Source organism: Schistocerca gregaria, chromosome X, assembly GCF_023897955.1.
Source record: "Schistocerca gregaria isolate iqSchGreg1 chromosome X, iqSchGreg1.2, whole genome shotgun sequence".
Taxonomy (NCBI): Eukaryota; Metazoa; Arthropoda; class Insecta; order Orthoptera; family Acrididae; genus Schistocerca; species Schistocerca gregaria.
Window position 1 is genome coordinate 656,708,206 of NC_064931.1, and position 5,676 is coordinate 656,713,881.

The window sequence follows — 5,676 nt, forward strand, 5'->3', positions numbered from 1 at the left end:
TTAAAGAAGATGGTGTTGACTAAATTAGGATACAATTTGTTTAAAATGTAAAGATGCATTAATTGAGGAAGGAAATCTCAATTTCACTACGGAAGGGGGGGGGGGGGCACATATGACAGTTGACATCAGTTGTTCTAATGATTTCTCTTACCAACTATTGTCTGTTAGTGAGGTGAAATAGTGGATAAGACACTGTAATAGTCACTCTCCTTTAGCTTAGTTGCTTTTGTTGTGTTATATCCACTCGTCTAATATAGGGTGCCGAGGAAGCCTCGGATTGATAGACAACAATTCAAGCAAATAGTATGAACAGATTTTTATTACAGTAAGATAAATAACAATACTTAACTCTGCATACTCATAAAGGCGTGTCGTAAGCAGATGGTGACATGCAAATAATCAGTGTCCTTCGGTATATAAAATTCCAACGCAAGCAAAACAACACAGTTCATAAGTCACTGCTGTAGCGTTCAGAGGATAGCTCGTCTTCAACTCGGGCTTCAGCTACGCGGCGCGGCGCTTATATTCTCTTTGTGTAGAGGCTACTCCTGTCTTGGTGTCATCCTAGAGAGGGGTCCATCAGCGTACTGTTGGCTGACGTTGTCTCACAGCCCTCTCTGCTCGAATGTTCCTGGCTGACGTGCAGGAGCCTGCCGTTACTCCGGAACATTCCTCTCCCCCAAAGCGACGGACCATCGTTGTGTAGAGAGCGCGACAACGCCAGGAGAGGCAGGAGCGTGGATGCTGTGCTGGACCAGAAGCCGTGGCTGCAGGGGACGTCAGGCTTCCGGTCGTATCCCACCACCGGGCCTTCGCTCTGGTGGAAATGTCCCCCAGAAAATGTCCAGAAGGGTATGCATCCACCAACTGAGGCTCATAACCAGATGTCGAAGGCGTCGGCTGCTGCAGTGTGGACGGGTGCAGCTCCATTGGTAGGATGAGAGGAGGTAAAGGCTCCCTCTCCACGGGGTTGTCCTCTGGCAGCTGCTGAGGCCGTGCTGTCCTTGGGATCCATGAATCTGGGAGAAGTGACACACAAAGGTCACCCTGCAGTTGTAGAATTTTGGAACACGTATTGTGTTCGAGTATAATGTCTTTTCTGGAGACTAGAAATCTACTCTGTAGGAATCAGCATGGGTTTCGAAAAAGACGATCGTGTGAAACCCAGCTCGCGCTATACGTCCACGAGACTCAGAGGGCCTTAGACACGGGTTCACAGGTAGATGCCGTGTTTCTTGACTTCCGCAAGGCGTTTGACACAGTTCTCCACAGTCGTTTAATGAACAAAGTAAGAGCATACGGACTATCACATCAATTGTGTGATTGGATTGAGGAGTTCCTAGATAACAGAACGCAGCACGTCATTCTCAATGGAGAGAAGTCTTCCGAAGTAAGAGTGATTTCAGGTGTGCCGCAGGGGAGTGTCGTAGGACCGTTGCTATTCACAATGTACGTAAATGACCTTTTGAATGACATCGGAAGTTCACTGAGGCTTTTTGCGGATGATGCTGTGGTGTATCGGGAGGTTGCAACAATGGAAAATTGTACTGAAATGCAGGAGGATCTGCAGCGAATTGACGCATGGTGCACGGAATGGCAATTGAATCTCAATGTAGCGAAGTGTAATGTGATGCGAATACATAGAAAGATAGGTCCCTTATCAGTTAGCTACAAAATAGCAGGTCAGCAACTGGAAGCAGTTAATTCCATAAATTATCTGGGAGTACGCATTAGGAGTGATTTAAAATGGAATGATCATATAAAGTTGATCGTCGGTAAAGCAGATGCCAGACTGAGATTCATTGGAAGAATCCTAAGGAAATGCAATCCGACAACAAAGGAAGTAGGTTACAGTACGCTTGTTCGCCCAATGCTTGAATACTGCTCAGCAGTGTGGGATCCGCACCAGGTAGGGTTGATAGAAGAGATAGAGAAGATCCAACGGAGAGCAGCGCGCTTCGTTACAGGATCATTTAGTAATTGCGGAGATGATAGATAAACTCCAGTGGAAGACCCTGCATGAGAGACGCTCAGTAGCTCGGTACGGGCTTTTGTTAAAGTTTCGAGAACATACCTTCACCGAAGAGTCAAGCAGTATATTGCTCCCTCCTACGTATATCTCGCGAAGAGACCATGAGGATAAAATCAGAGAGATTAGAGCCCACACAGAAGCATACCGACAATCCTTCTTTCCACGTACAATACGAGACTGGAATAGAAGGGAGAACCGATAGAGGTACTCAGGGTACCCTCCGCCACACACCGTCAGGTGGCTTGCGGAGTACGGATGTAGATGTAGATGTCGACAGTGGAGAAGTCGACTGTGATGTCGGCTCTGCAATACGTCTGGACCTTGAAATGAGATATATGCAAGCGCCAAGTTGACGGACGGTCTCACCTCGTGCCCAGCGTCTGTTGTCACTAAAAACCCTGTAAAACACAATATCGTGTGGCGCGAAGCAATGCTTGCGGCCTTCCTTTGGTGCCGGAGGCTGAGGAGGTGGATGGAGCAGGTGAAGCAGCCTCCGATGGCGGCAGCTGTGAAGCAATTCCATCTCGTGGATGCGAATGATAGGAGGCGAGTAACAGTTGCAGAGCTTGATCCCTAGTGTATGCGGTGTAAAGTTTGGCCATCTACTGCTTGAATGCTCTGAAAAAATGTTCCACTTCACTGTTTGACTGTGGATGGAAAGGTGCACTGGTTAGATCCTATATGCCATTGCACTTACAGAATGTTTCAAATTCATCTGACGTGAACTGAGGGCCATTGTCCGACAGGTAAATCTTCATGGCAAAAAGTAGAGGACAACACCTGAATTGTGCTATATGACATTGTCGAGTTCATTGGCACAGCAAAAGGAAACTTGCTATATGAGTCAACCACAATCAACCAACGAATGTTCCAAAAAGACCATCTATGAGAACACGTTGCCATTGTGATTGCAACTTAGGCCAAGCAGAGAATTTTTGTGGTGGAGAGGACTAATTTTCCTCACATGCATTACACTGTGACGTCATCTATTCTATCTGCGTGTCGATACCCTGCCAAGTACAGTGTTGAAATGCTAATTGTTTTGTATGAACAATCATCCACTGTCCTTGATGAAGTAACTGCAACTTTTGTTAAGTTTTGGGGATGAACACATGTGACTATCCGCTGTGATTTTGAACAAGAATCACACTTTTCTGTACGCGAGGCTATGCCAACGTGCAAAGTATCGGTGCACTACAGAGTTCTTTATGTTATACAATGAATGAGGTCAAGATGTGCGAATGAATTTTAGCAAAATGTTCAAACCTGAATCAGCTTCTATGGCCCGTGCAATTTTCCTATGGTTTAGTGGAAAAAATTTAAGCAATTCAGAATTCTGAGCATTGATGTGACAACAAGATGCACCAGAAGTGTCAAAATCTGTATCAGTGTCAATGGGCAGATGTAAAATTGCGTCTGCAATAACCACGTTTAGCCGTCGGACGATACACAATCTTGTACTGGTATTGAGACAACAACAAAGACCATCTTTGCAATTTTTGGGCGCTTTGTACAGGAATCGGCTTTGACGGATGAAACAAGGATTGCAATGGCTTGTGATCCGTTGCTAAGTAGAATTTTCTGCCATACAAATAGTGGTGGAATTTGGTGACACTCTAAACAATAGCCAATGCCTCTTTCTCTATTTGTGAATAATTACAGGCAACAAAAATGATCGGTTTTGAAGCTACCCAGAATGGATGGAAGCTGGTAATGCTGGTGTCAGCAGACGCTGACAAGGTGTGCTTAACTGCTATTACAGAGGTTTAGCAGAGAGGAGCTAAATCAGTATCTTCATTTCATGACTAGCTGGCTGCAACACATGAATGTCCTGCTTTTCTGACACTGTGCTCAGTGTTTGACACATGGCCCTGTTGCATGAGTCACTCTGAAAACACCAGGCATTAACATCGAAGACAAATGAGAGTCTTGCTGCGCTAGTCAATTCTGTGATGAGCAAGCACATCCAGGCTGCTGCTGGTGTGTAGTGTGAAGATATGCCTATTGCGGAGGTGGAAGTTGGCTGCCATACATGGGATGTGACCTGCTGGCCACTGGGCATGCGTCTGGCTTTGGTTGGAGCAAGCCTGGAAAGCCTGCTGCACTGTGGCAGTAAGTCCAGAGAGTGGACTTAGTACAAGAAGCTGATACTGTGACGAAGACTTAAACTTGTGACTACTGATGCCTGCTCCATGTTGTCCCCTCACCTGGCATAGCTACCATGTCCTGGTAGAACTGCTGGGCTGTGAATGAAAGTGCTACAAAAATTACAACTACTTACACACAGTAGCAGTGCATCTGTTATGCCAATACACTGCTTCTAGTCTTGCACTCATCAACACCAATGGAACCTGCTGTTGGAGCAATCCTCTTCCAGAACTGTGCATTACCACTGTGCTAACAGGTTTCACTGAGAGAACCTGGCCCCCTCATCTCGCAATAATTCAACAGTTGTGTTGCTACAACCAAAGTGACGACACCCTGCACCTGCTATCTACCAGTGGTTGCTTCGATATTCCACAAACTGTCACTGATTTGCTTCTGAAATGTTAGTGGCAACGCATTACCCCCTCAACGAGAATACTTGCCCACTTGGGTCTCACTGATATAGAACAGTATATCACATGTACAGCGCAAGTTTTCATTATAAGACTGTCTCGTGGCCCAACCCACAAGGTTCAGAGAATGCATGGAACTTACTAACCTTTTTGTTGTGGTTTTCAGTCCAAAGACTGATTTGATGCAGCTGTTCAAGCTGTTTTATACTGTGCAAGCTGCTTCATCCCTGAATAACTAATGCCACTTACAGCCATTTGAATCTGCTTACTGTATTCATCTCTTGGTCTCTCTCTACAATTTTTATCCTCACACTTCCCTCAAATACTAACTTGGTCATCCCTTGATGTTTCAGAATGTGTCCTATCAACGAATTCCTTCTTTTAATCAAGTTGTGCCACAAATTTCTTGTCTCCCCAATTCTGTTCACTACCTCTTCATTAGTTATGTGATCTACCCATCTAATCTTCAACACTGGTCTGTATCACCATATTTCAAAAGCTTCTATTCTCTTCTTGTCTAAGCTGTTTATCATCGGTGTTTCACTTCCACGCATGGCTACATGCCAGACAAGTGCCTTCAGAAAAGACTTCCTATCAGGAAATGCTTTTCTTGCCATTGCCAGATTTCATTTTATATCCTCTCTGATTTTGCCATCATTCGTTATTTTCCTGCCCAAGTAGTGAAACCTATCTATTACTTTTAAGTCTCTCATTTACTCTGCTGTCTTCACTACTTCTTCCCTTGGCACCACCTGATTTATTTGACTTCATTCCATTATCTTTGTCTTACTTTTATTGGTGTTTATCTTATATCCCCCTTTAAAGCCACTGTCCATTCCATCCATCTGCTCTTCCAAGTCTCTGACAGAATTACAATGTCATCAGCAGACCTCATGGTTTTTATTTCTTCTCCCCAAACTTTCATTCCTACTCCAAATTTTTCTTTGGTTTCCATTACTGCTTGCTCAATGCACAGATTGGATAGCACTGGGGATAGGCTACAACTCAGTCTCACTCCTCTCTTAACCACTGCTTCCCTTTCATGCCCTTTGACTCTTATAACTGCCGTGTGGTTTCTGTACCAGT